The sequence below is a fragment of the Paralichthys olivaceus genome, chromosome 19, assembly GCF_024713975.1.
Source record: "Paralichthys olivaceus isolate ysfri-2021 chromosome 19, ASM2471397v2, whole genome shotgun sequence".
NCBI classification, from domain to species: domain Eukaryota; kingdom Metazoa; phylum Chordata; class Actinopteri; order Pleuronectiformes; family Paralichthyidae; genus Paralichthys; species Paralichthys olivaceus.
Window position 1 is genome coordinate 10980136 of NC_091111.1, and position 13818 is coordinate 10993953.

The 13818-nt window shown below is 39.9% G+C and overlaps 1 protein-coding gene across 2 annotated transcripts in view; it reads right to left on the reverse strand.

Annotated features, from left to right (window-relative positions):
* The window catches only part of LOC109636012 (low density lipoprotein receptor adapter protein 1), a 36652-nt gene that overhangs the window by 17927 nt on the left and 4907 nt on the right, over positions 1–13818 (reverse strand). The window lies entirely within an intron of this gene.

Below are 13818 nucleotides of genomic sequence, written 5' to 3' on the forward strand. Positions count from 1 at the left end.
GGAGGAGGGATGTGCATTAAGACCCAAAGACTGCAGGGCCTTGACTCAACCTCATATTGTGGATATTGTGGGTGCCTGTTATTCTGAATTTGAATCCATCCTTCATCCTCAAATCCACTGAGATTGAAGAGAGTTTTGTTGACATCCATTATTTGCATATAGCAAGAACCTCTGCCAGAAAAACCCAGAATTAGCTGGGTGCTGATGGACTGAACAGACCGACATCCCGCTGTTGCTGTGATTTCAACAAGTAGCTCCGACCTGTCCTCTAGCTCACTGCTGCAGACAGGGAGGGGGGCTGTGCCCATGCAGACATCTTAAAATATCTCTCAGAGACACCTGGACACCCTGCAGAGGAGCGGCAGGAGGGGAATAACTTAGAAAACACACTCCGAGATAAACTTGATGAGACGATAAGTGAAACATGATTCATTAATTTCAATCCACAGCACTTCACTTCAAAGCATTACTTCAACACCAAAGTCTGCTGTGATAAAGAAAAGCACATAATATGGAAGCGGTGCCTTGTTTAGTTTTCTCCTGTGTTCAGATGTTTCTATGCTCATAACACCGAATAATAAGAGACTGAGATTGACAAAGAGCAAAAGGGGGAGAGGAAGAAAGACACACACACACACACACACTGTACTCGGCTGTACTGGCACCAAACGCTCCACATGGGCTGAGCCATCTGTCACTGGCAGGCCCCATGCAGCTGTGAAGGCGAACAGCAGAGAACACCGTCCCCGTTACGCCGCGTCCAACAACTCTGAATTATTAACTCATCTTCAGCCGCGCCGCGGGGGCAGCTTCAAACCCACAGAGCACAGCTGATGTTATTACACGTGAGTGTGAAGGTGCACGGTGGATTCAATGGTTTGTTGCTTCTGACGGTTCTGGATGAGAAGTGCATGACAGTTAAGGGTGAGAGCTGCATGTTATTTTGTGTCACATGGAAGGTGCGCTTTGAGTCAGTGGGTTTGTGCACTTTTTTTTCCTCTTGATCTATGAGGGAATTTAGTTTTTTTGTTTCTCCTCCCTACAGGAGGTCAGAGTTCAAGTTCAGCCACAGGACAACATGAAGGGAATAATAAGATCAGGGAGACTGCAGCGTCCCCGGAGAAGAATTTCACTCTGACTTCACTGTGCGTTCAATCCTTTGAACATCACAGACAAACAACTTCATTACCTTCTATTGTAATTTAAAGGATACACAAATGGATGCATTTATTAATAAGGCCAAACAAAAGAAAAATTATGTATATACATTTATATCATTTTGGTTTACATTTCAAATTATACTCTCACAGTGTGAACAGTGTTAAGACAGCAAATGTAGACAGAGAACAATGGGGTAAACAAACAAACGAAATCCTTTAAATAAATAGTGTGCTTGGGGTGAAGCTGCTGGTTTTAATGACAATGTGCATATTTAAGATCACAGGAATCTCAAGTCCAATGGAAAGTTTTCAATCAATACATGGAGTATATGGAGGACAGAAACTGCCAACATCAGAACAATAAGACCGAAATTAAGAAATCACCCTATAAATAAACAAAGCTTTTATATTCTAGTATAGTTTGGATTGTCCCCAGTCACATTCATACAACAACTCCAGGTCCAAGGCTTTATTGCAGGGTTGCACAGTGTAAACTGTCACACAGATACAAAGCTAAAGTGCTGCAGTCCATGTTGTGTCTTCACCAGGCTACACACATGAATTATTAAAGAGCTCCATGTTGATGCTGCAGGGTTTCCAATATATTATCCTCATAAAGGAGGAGGGCTTAAATTTTTAATAAATCCTATGCGAGTGTGCAGAGGGACTGGGACTGATAAGAGTGACAGGAACAAGCGGAGGGAGGCTAATTGGATTTTAACACGTTTAAGGAAATAGTGAGGTGCACTCAGTCGGAACAGTCTCTGGGAGGCCGGAGTAAAGGTCGACATCTGTGACCTGTGCAAAGTCAAGGTGATTTAAATTAGGCTATCCGCACTACGTTATCAATTCTGTTTCGGTTTGCAAACGACGACGTGGACGTTGAAAATGTAGTAGTATGGATAAAGCCACTAAAGAGCACATAACATGATTAGGGAGGACAAGGCTGAGGTTGTGCGCTGATGACATTTGCATCTTTCTTAAACTGATGCCTGGCAACACTTTCACACCCTCTGTAAGTGCACAGACTCCATTATCCTCACTCAAAACACTCATGGCATTTTCTCGTCCCGAGGCTCAAGTGCATTCACATAAAGTTAGAAACATTCGACACTCTGGAGAGCAAACAGCTGACCTGTGTAGCGTTTCGCAGTATCTGAGCTGACTCAGGGAAGTGAGTGTTGTGGTGTAATAGGCACCATGTGCGCCGCACGCCTTCAGCTACATGAAGCGTTTACCAGCTGTCTCTTTGAGCTCCGCGCTCGGTAATTTAATTTGCAATGAGGAGTTAAAATCGTACCCGGGTGAATTCTGCTCTGGCGGAACACCTACGCTGAACGTTAATTAATAATATAAAGAGGAACGCACAGATATTTGCACAGGCACCATGCAGAGAGGAGAGGGCATATGCATAAGCTCACTGGGGGGGTGGAAATGCTTTTAGAATATGTGTTTTCTCCAGGGACACAATATTAGGCGTTCCAAATTTTCCCTACAGGTCAGTTACGTTCTGAGGAGGTTTTGCACAAATCTTTTTTTAAATAATATTCCGCATACACAACATTTGAGAAGGGAAATATTCAGCTTGATATTCCCATCATCCACTTCCCTCTTAATACATTCTCTCAACTATACTGTTTTACTCATGTGATGGAACTTTGAATCTAGGACACCACCTTGACAGGGAAAATAGGCCGCGCATTCAGGGAAGATAGTGAGCTGGGATCGTGTGTGTGTGTAGGGGGGTTCTGACTCTGCCTTGAGGGGCAATCAAGAAGAGCTTTGCCCTTTTTTTCAAGTTCTCACTCTTCTTCCCGTTTTCTTAATTCTAATGTTCCACAGAACTCTCTTAATCAGAGAGAGAGCAACAGTACAATATGCATCAGATGTTGCTAACATCAATAACAACAAACACATTCATGGGAATCAAACAGCTTATGATGCTAAGCCTGTAGGGACATGGAGGTGGTACCTGTAAATTACATTACTGAACACCTTGGCCTGGCATCAAACAAAGATCACAGACCACAAATCACGGCTGCGCTCGGAACTGGAGCAGAACTCAAAACTCCCACCTCTGGACCTGAATATTAGGCATCCCATGAGACAAAGACAAAACCTCATACTGTGGGATTTGGAAATATTACCACCCAAATGTTCTAATCATTATCACATCAAACAAAGGAGGGCAAATCCTAACAAATGGCAGTGTGGATCCGGTAAAAACATGAATGGCTCTGAAAAGAGCGCATTCCTCTGCCAAGGCTCAAAAGTCAACCTTGATTTCAATCAGGCCAAAGCAAAGTACTCACACTCAGAGATATCAGTTCCCAAAATCTGCCGGATTTTTTTTCCATCAACATCGATGAATTATTCAGTAAAAATTGTGAAAATGTCAAGAAAAGAAGACCTCAATGTCAAAGAAAGAGAAAAAAGTATTTGTTTGGATTTTTTTTCTTGGCCCATGTCCCATCCTCCGTAGAAATTCACTGATTACTTTATTGATTACAAATCTTAAATAAATAAAACAATAGTTGCCAATTGTTTGGCTCTGTGATATGGGGAATGGTGAAAAAAGGATCTCTCTGCTGAACAACTTGTTGGTTTGATTTTTAGCAAGAATCTATTAATCATGATGAAAGTCCAGTGCTAAAACTCATTCGTTATACTGTAAAGTGTTGTTTGCCAGTTCATTTCATGTCATTTTCTTCTACTTCACTTGCCGTTTCTCATGTTCTTTTATTTGGAACAACCAACAAGTTCCACCACCTTGTCATTTGGAACTTTGAAGACAAAACTCTTGAGAGATGAGCAAAAGCCTTTTTTAAGGTGATATTTGATTTAACTCAAAATCCTCACGTGATGCTTTTTTATTTTCTTCCCCAGAAAAACTGTCAGAAAAAGATCAACGTAAGCACGATTTAATGCTTGAGAACCATAAAAGGGATTTAATTGCATTTTTGTCTATTTTCTGGCACGATGGAGTCATCCAGCTTCCGTACCATTTCCTTCAAGCTTATATTTCATTTAGAAAAAATATCTCTGAAGTGAAAAATAATTAAGGTTCATGCATCAACTATTTGCCCCAGAGCTCCTTGAACGAGTCAGTGCTGGTGTGGATCTTTCAACTTAATCCCCCTTTTCACCAACACCCCTCATTAATCGCTTTCACTTCAAACAGTATCTGCTGGTAATCATAATGATGACGGAAGTTATCTAGCATATGCACGGCTGAACAAATGGAGCTTCCGCAAAGTGGAAGCTGTTTAAGTTGAACTGGGAATACGAGGGAAGAAATGTGGATTTGTCACATGAATGAAATTATGTGGTTTTACAATTTTACACTGCCAAATGAAATCAACATTATCTCAATGTAAAATGTGCTCAATTCTTTAGAAATATAATGATTCAATAAAAATGGCAGCATATAAATGGTAAGTAAGCATGAGTGATAACCCACGATTTAAAAACACAATCCCAACTTGATAAAAGCTTTTTCTGTAACGTCCTGAATGCTAATTGACTTTGACTGCAGCCATTATGCAAAACATCGGCCTCAACCTTCCCACCAGGAACCGTCCTCTGCAGACTCATGTGAATCATTAATTAAAGAGGATCAAACCGACGTCCTCACATAATGTGCAGCAGTAAAACAACCTTATCTCCTCAACTCTAAGAGGCATGTTTTGTCCTCAGAAGTGTCCAGAGAATTAAATAGGATTAGCTTCGGGGGGTTTCTTGCGGGCAGGCATCATTACATGCTTCAAAATATAAGTCAGCACAGACGTTTTTTTGATTTTTTTTGTTTTTTGTTCCTGGATGACTTCCTGTGCTCTATTTATAGCTGGCATCCCACAGCGAGAATTGTGCTAACATTTGCTCTGCAGACAGTGACAGTTGGTATGGTGCTGTGCTGAGGGACTGAGCCCGATAAGCAGGAAATGACTTTTTTTTGTTTTGTTTTTTAACAAGCCACATGGCATTATTCCACGATGCCGCATCCACAGTGAAGAGCAGCAGTGGAATAACTGAAAACAGAATATATTCGAGTAACTGTTTTCTACAGTTGAGTCAATCCAATACTGTGCTCGTTGGAAAATCAACTGTTTACCACATAGGTGTGTTTTTGCATTGACACTAAATCTCCCACCACTGTCTTTCCACTTAACTCTGATCTGACGTGACAATACTCTGCTGCTGCATGTTCACTTTATAACTGTAGCATCCAACTAAAGTAACTAGTACTTTACTTTATTTTCAATTTGATGAACATGGGGCACTACTGCTAATACGTGAAAATGTGCAGGGTAGATTTTATGTCTTAAAGACAAATTTAGTGACTGTCTGAAGAACATGATGGACAATTTAGTTGCTACAAATCCTGACATTTCCCTCAAGAATTGGTTGAGACCACTTAATACCTAAAAGGAGAGTTGTTGGACTTACATTTGTAAGGCAAAGCTTTTAAGAATAATATTTGGCCTTCATGCTCCATTAGACAGACTTCTATCTGCTTCACTATGCATGAAACTTGTTACATTATATATATAGACTCTTTACAACCTCCTGACAGTTTGACTTCATCGTTGACTCAAGGGAATTACACAAGGAGAGGACTTGCACTGTAATTGTCCACTAAAAGTGTCTTGAATCATTTTTATTAAGTGGCTCAGTGACTAATCTTTGTCTCTGCCTAATATGTCGGCTGCTGCTGTGTTCAATTCATATTTTTTAAATTTCAATAAAGAATAAGCATCACATTATATTTTTATAGAGAGTATAAGGAGAATAAGGACAACAGTTTTATCATAGTTCACTAAAGAAAGAGTAATCTTCCCTTACGGCAATTTATTCACAAAGTATAACCGCTCAGCACCGTGGAAGGATTGTTTTCATTAGCAATTCAAACAGGGCATGATTTTCTGTTTGCTGATACAGATCTTTTCCCTCTGGTGTCTGCCGACTTCTATCTCAATAGGCTTAGTTTTAATATCAAAATACATTTCCAAATCGAGTCTCGAGCCAAGTGCTACAGGAAAACAACACTTAGCTTCCCCACCCATAATCACACTGAAGCAAAACCAGTCACCTTGAAGAGCTGCTGATCTCATTTAAGACCGAGCATCTCAGTGTTCCCATTAATAGACATGGGGCTTCCCAAAGGAATCCCCTCTAATGCAGTGCAGCACTTTAGACCCTTCCATGCGGGTGATGGATGCTCTGACACAGCTGGATACCTCGGCTCAGGTCTCTGGAGCATCAGGATATTGTAGGAGGAAGTGTAATCGATGTGAGTGCTTGGGCTTTGCCTTAACGGCGTGGGAATGCATCAAACTCTTTTGGGGGGGGTTATATTTTTTACCTTTTCCAAATCGTTTTTTAAGTTAGAAGTTCGGAATGTGATTAAGAAATGTACAAGTTTTTTTCGATAATGATGGTAGTAGAACAAAAAACTAAAAGCTGCGTCACTCAGCCTTCCTATAATCACTTTTACGTACCCCAAGACCTTCATTTTAATGTTTTACCTCCAACACAGAGCACTGTGCTGTTTAATCGTTTAAACCTCATTTTGGAGACTATAATGATTAAAAGATTGTTAACCTTGCCCAAGAGGTTGCTGTGCATTTTCAGCTCTGTATATTGCCTGTAGTCCTCCTCTGAAGCTGCATACTAGCTGTACAACATCTTGAAATAAGGTGGGACAACAGTTATGCCACATAAAGAGGAATTTCTCATAGGAAATGATGATGACTCTCAAACATTTTAATCTACTTAGAGCTTCTTTCATCAGCATTTCAGCAGCAGGACAATAATAAAAAGCTTTTTTTAACAAACTGAAATTCTAAATGTGGAGGAAACAAAAATCCAGGGTTTCCAAAGTCATAATTAAAATCTCATGTCACAATTATAGTGATCAAAATGATCATGAAATCAGTGGGATCTTGGTATTGTTAACACGGGCTAAACACACTGAAATATTATGAGTAGTAGAGGCAGGGACATTTTTAAAGTTACAGACTCATGCAGAGACCAGCATGAAGCCTGTTCAGTAAAAATATCAAAAGAGCTTCAACTCCTATCCGCACAAAATATAGAAATTCAAGCGCTTTTTTAAAAACCATCAAGGCACTGACTTCTTTCTCAAATTCACAAACCTCCAAGCATTTCAAGTTCCCATGGAAACAGAATTTTAAAAAGGTGGATGAGGGCACGTCCCCACATTCCCAGTGGAAATCAGGCCCTTGTATTCATTATATGACCTTAACCAACTTTACCGAGGGCGCCTGATAGTTATATTCATGTAAATTAAATGGAGATGAGACAAATTATTATTCTTTTCAGCAGCTTTTAAAGTTGATCATCAGCATCTGGCTTCATAATTTAAATTAAGACAATCAAGGGAATCAGTTAAAATCTCATTATTCATCTTGGTTTAAACATTAACAGCTCAACTCAATTAGTTTGACAACCACAGCATCGACATGACCCGAACAAGGAAACCCCAACTGGTCTATTTAGTTCTTCTTGAATTGAATTCTTACTATAAGAACACACACAGTGCTTATACATGATCTACAGAGGTTTTCCATTTTCACTTTGACAGTCGAGGGGTATTTTTAGGAGAGGGGTTCCTCGGCTCTGAACTCGAACAGGGACATAATGTGTCAGAAATGGTGAGAGGAGTTTGAATTTTTCAAAGGGACCAGAGCATGGAGATGGGATTTAGCTCTCAAATGGAGGTTCAGCTGGCGACACACACACACACACACACACACACACACACACACACACACACACACACACACACACACACACACACACACACACACACACACACACACACACACACACACACACACACACACACACACACACACACACACACACACACACACACAGGCATCTGCAGTATATAATCTCTCTCTCACACACTTACAAACACAAATACACACATCCCAACAGAGTAACAGTTGAAAACATGCCCAGAAAGACTCTTAGAGCGGAGTGACAGCATATCCCATTTCACAGACGGTTGTCATGGACATCAAACCGAAAGACGACTCGGATTTTGGGACTTCTATGTATGCACTGAACAGGAAGCTGGACTGCCGGTGCGTGTGTGTGTACTATGAGCAAGCACCTCCCAAGATAGAGTCGCCCGGTTCCCTCATGTTGCATAATTCACCACACTTCAGACCTGGTAATATTGTTGGTACTTAAAAACCCTCCAGAGAGAGATGGAACAGCCCATAGACTAAAACTGTGGTTTGAATGTACATGTGTGTGTTTATAGAGGTGAAACATGGCCCTAAGCATGTATTTAGTATGTGATGTAGGAGTGAAGGACGCTCTCATCTCTGTTATTGTTAAACTGTTGGACAGGAATAAAAACCGAGGCTTCGATAACCAGAGTTAGCACATATAACCCTTTACTTCACATCCTATATAAACTGCAGGCCTTGAGAAAACGTCCGACAATTTCTATAACACTCTCAAGAGACTGACAAAAAAAAATCAATATAGAATATGATGTGGAGCAGTTTTTTTAATAACATGGGGCAGAAAAAAAAAATCAATATTTGTGAAGTGCAACAGTGAAGAAAATATACAGTTTAAATATTACAGGGTCAAGGTGGCATGTGAAATAGTGAAAGAACATCACATCTTCGTCATCGAAAATTGGATTCGATATACGAATGTTGAGAGTATCATTGGAACTGCCCGCTGTACAAGAAAGTCAATGTGAAAGTTAACAGCTGCTCCTAGAAGGACCTTTAAAATATCATTTATAACCTTCACAGGAAAATAAAACAATTGGGTTTTAAGGATTCAACTAAACCCCTGACATGTATTAAAAGTATGTATTAGTGTCTTTGCACTTAACTCTTCTGTTTTGAGTACAGGGAAAAATGAAATCCCCATGGTTCCCATCCTCAGCTAAAACATCCTCCGCTATCCTTAAACCAGGAGGAAGAATTAAGATGAATCTCTTTGGCACAGTTGGGTCTTTAAGGCATTAACCCAGGAATGAGAGTGGTGGAAGAAAGGACAGATGGGCTCCCGCTAAGCTTTGATAAAACCCAGGCCTATGATAGGAACACAATGATGTTAAAATATTCCAAACACCCATAACAACAGCAGGATTAAAACTTAAGACAACATGTGTGTGACAAGAGGAGGTGAAGCTCTTGTTGACCCTGCGTGAGGTTAAACCTGTGCAAACAAACCGGCTGGAAAATATATTTGATGTGAGAATATTTTACACCGCTTTGGTCCCAGTTGACTAAGAAGAATACAGCCAAAGAAATGCACCTTCGTGACCTGAGGTGGAGTAAGAAGAGGACGACTGAAAACAAACGTTAAACAGTGTAACCCATTAAATTAGAATGTGGCGGCCATAGCTAATCAGTTTTGTAATGATCTTAAATTGTTTTTTCACTTCATCAGCAGCACAAGCACAAATCCTGCCGGCTCGGTGATGGCCTGGAGGACCATCAAAAAATCCTCTTTAGAGGACTCTTTACAGTCCTCAGCAGGAAGGCAGTGTATATGATATTACTCACTGCCTTCCCTGTCATTCAGATGCACATGACAGCAAACCTCAGTAATCAACCCTCATTGGCCAAACCCCCCAGAGATATGGTTAAATCTGTGGGGAACACTGAGATAATAGACAATAATAGATACTAATATTCTGATATCAGATTTTGTTTCAGTACAAAATATAAACTATACCTCAAAACATTTCCAATAAGCCACTCATCAGAATGAAATGAGTTTGTGAAGCTGTCAGAATAATGAGTACTGTGTTCACCATCTTAGTTTAGATTATTAGCATATGAGCCAGACCGTCTTATTGGTTAGATGATAAAAATCGGCCAATATGCGCCTTTCGCAGGTATTGGGGTTTATGTTCGCCAATACACACCGATATGAAAACTTTGCAGAATACTTTGCAGCTTTTCCTGTTTTTCATCCAATATGTCGATATTGCAAAAATTGAATCACTAATATATCTGCCCCCAAACATCTATATTGGTTGGGCTCTAATTAGCATGCTAATATTTTCTAATTAGCTCTAAACACAAGGGTATCACCAACTTTATTACAATTCATCCTGAGAGGGGCTTGACTGAATAAAACAAATATTATGGCAAGATCATAGTGGCACTAGAGAGAAATTGCCAAAGTAAGATTCATCCTCTGAGAAACATAAATGTCTGAATATAAACTCTTCACAATCCAGTAGTTATATTCAGTCAGGACCCGGGTTGTTGGTTTGACCAACTGACACACATACTCATAATAGTAAAGCTTCCCAGTGAATACTGAATTAAAATGTAATGTCCGGGACATAAAATATTACCACTGAAGGAAATAATGAAAAAGTACTGTCATTAAAATTGTGCATATGGTTTCACAGACATTAAAACTAAGTCGAGTAAGAAGCAAAAATAAAGTCTGTGCAGAGCTGTCACTGCTTTTGACAATAATCCAACTAATCAAGCCCTTGGGGGGATTTAGCTCATGTAGTTCTCATCTGACCACAGTGGAGAGAGTTGAAAGGTTGTGCACTCACACAAAATCCTTATTATTAGTACAACTAAATAAAACTTCGGAAATCAAAGTCGTGTCATGTTCACAGTCACTTCAAGGGAAAAGGCAATAAAATACTTCACTAAAGGGAGAAAAATACCGAGGAAATTCTCTGATACAGCGTCTGAACATGTTGCTGCTCCTCAGAGACGATAATAGACAACAAACTGAACCAAATCCTAATTTTCATGCTTTTTTCATAAAGTCAAAGACCCCTTAAGAGTGCAGGTTTAAATGACTTGAATTAATCAATAAGATACCTCACAACTTTGGCAACTGCCGATGTTTGAAATTAGAAACCCATTAGACAGGTTACTTTCCTTAAAGCAAGCACCATGAAAAGTCATTAGCAGCACTTAATCATTCAATCTATCATCGGTCTGAGACTGATGAGGCTGCGGGGAACGAATCAGCACTAAGGTGGGAAGTCTGCTCAGTTAAAGCATTGCCATACTTAAAGGGATAGTTCACCCTAAAATTTAAATTCACTCATCTACTCAACACTATGCCGGTGGAGGGGTGGGTGAAAGTGTTCGAGTCCACAAAACACTTTGGGAGATTCAGCATAGGCTAAGAACAGCTAAGAGCTGTGTGTATGCATATAGATGGTGGTGATTGTAATGATGCATTAACTGAATGCAGCTTTTTGAAATTAATTTACCACAGATGAAGATTCTTTACTTTTTAAAGAACAAAGTGATGCCTAGGCCGCTTATAAAGATGCATCTTACCATGTGAGAGAAAATACATCTATGAGCTGATGCTTCAGAAAACCTTGCACTAGAACAAATAAATTAAAGACTTAATATTTCACAGTTTTAGCTCACTGGTCTTATTGACATATTCTGCAAAGCCACAATGATTTCCCATTGTGAGAACATTCTCAACTCTGCACCTCCATACATCAGCATTTTTTTTTTTTCTGTTTGTTCTTGGTGCATTACATTTTTGTCATCTGTGTGTACAACTATAAACAGGGCAATGCAGTAAAAGGTCATGCACTGTATGCTAATGCAACCTTTTCTGTTGATGTTGTGTTAAATAAACTGAGAGGTTCCACTGAAAGCACTGCAGCGCAAATTCAATGTGAGATTTTTACATGAATATAGAAGTCGTAACGCAACAGAAAACACCACTATTTCCTGATTTTATAAACATAATGAACAGCACAGTGGACCTCTCCTCCTCGAGGTGGTCGGGAGTGAAAGCATTACGCTTCACTCATGTCTCCTGCTGTGAGAGAGCAGGGACAATTACACAGTGTAAGAGTCTCACAGTGAGCAGAGCACAGTGGAGGATGATCGAACACACGCAAAGTTGGGAGAGCAGGCAGGGACGGTCGTTACACACTGCAGCAGCTCAAAAACCTCAAGCAAATACCCTGCAAACAATTCTTCGACATGATGGCTCAACGATGTAGAGCACTTTAGATGCAACCTCAAAGTTAGGTTTGCATTATAAATATTGGAATTATTGTCTGAAATTCAACATTAAGACGACGTTGATGTTGTGTAATCTTAAACGTGGGTTTCGTTATTGCCTGAATGCTGCCACATGTCCCTCAAACACCAAACCACGCAGCAGCACTTTAAACGTCCACCCACTGCCTGCCGAGTTTTTAACGCTGCTCTCTATTCATTTTTTGTTTTGATTTTACATGGACAAATGTGTCTTATGTTGTTTTTAATTGTGACCTGGACTCTGATCGGTTGAGTACAGCATTTCGCTCCCATGTGCTCCAACAGGTTTTATGGAGGTGACAAATAAAGCTGAATCAAAATCTGTCTATATAATTCAACCCCTGACAAGATGAAGGTTTAGTAATTGTTTCAACATCGAAATGTTTACATGGTGACTTAGAAGAGGATAGAAGTGTATGACAGCTTTAAGTATTGGGCTAAAACCAGTTTGTTTCGTATGTTGTCATGTATGAAAAGACCCAAAAACAAAGCCTGTGTGCTGAATACATGATGACCAGTATTTTTAAGGATTCTTAGCACCACAAATAAAGTTCCATTAACCTCCTTAGTGTTAGAGTGATGGCAGAAATTTCCATTTTACAACATGGGCAATTGAAAACAAAGCTATCTGCATAGTTAGACACCATTAAGCACAAGTGGGAAAACATCTTATAATAAGTCTTTCCATAAAACATAGACATGTACTCAATGTCAACGCTGCGTTGATGGCATTTTAATGGTGCATCATAACATAAATATTCTCCATCATATTAACTCCTCATCTTATAATCACGTTCAAAGCATGGGGAAACCCCTGTAGATGCTGCACACTGATCCCTGCCTTCTTCCCTTATCCTCTGACATACCCTTCATCTATATCCTGTGTATCCCAAACATTCCTCTTCCTCCTCCTCGTCCATGACTTACAGGTTCCTGAGTCTTAACGAGCCATTGAGAGATAATTGCTCCTCGAGGAGCAGAGCTAACTGACACCGCCGCCTCCTGCATGTCACTCAGTCAAGCCCCTGTCAGCTTTAATAGAACCACGGGCTGTATTCACTGCAGAGTTCTCAAACTAGTTGAACCTAATGACTGTCGAGTCTACTGATTCCTGATCAAGCTCTTCTCTCCCTCAAAGCAACAAAGCAGCAGAGGCCCGATCGAGATGTGTGTTCAACGACTAAATGAAGCTCATTATTTTCAGTTTATTTCTTTGATACTGATCACACAGCTGTGCAGCAGACGCCAGACATGATATATTCATCATGAAATGAATAAGAAACTAGAAGGGTAGTAGAGCACATCCCTCCGTCAAGGCCAAACAGTGCCCTTATGAAACCACATGTAAATGCCCTAGATCTGGATATTTGTTTAGATCTGCACCAAATAAATATCAGCACCTCTTTCCATTAATTATGTCCTGCAAACGAAACAAATAAATAAAAAATGTTGATCTTCCAATGGTAAAGAATTAAATCTGATTCTTATCAAAATTGAATAGGTTCTTCCTTGGGTTATGCCCCACCCCTCTACATTTCATGGTAATCAATGAGTAGTTTTTGCGTAATCTTGCAAACGAAGAGATAAACACAGATGAAAAC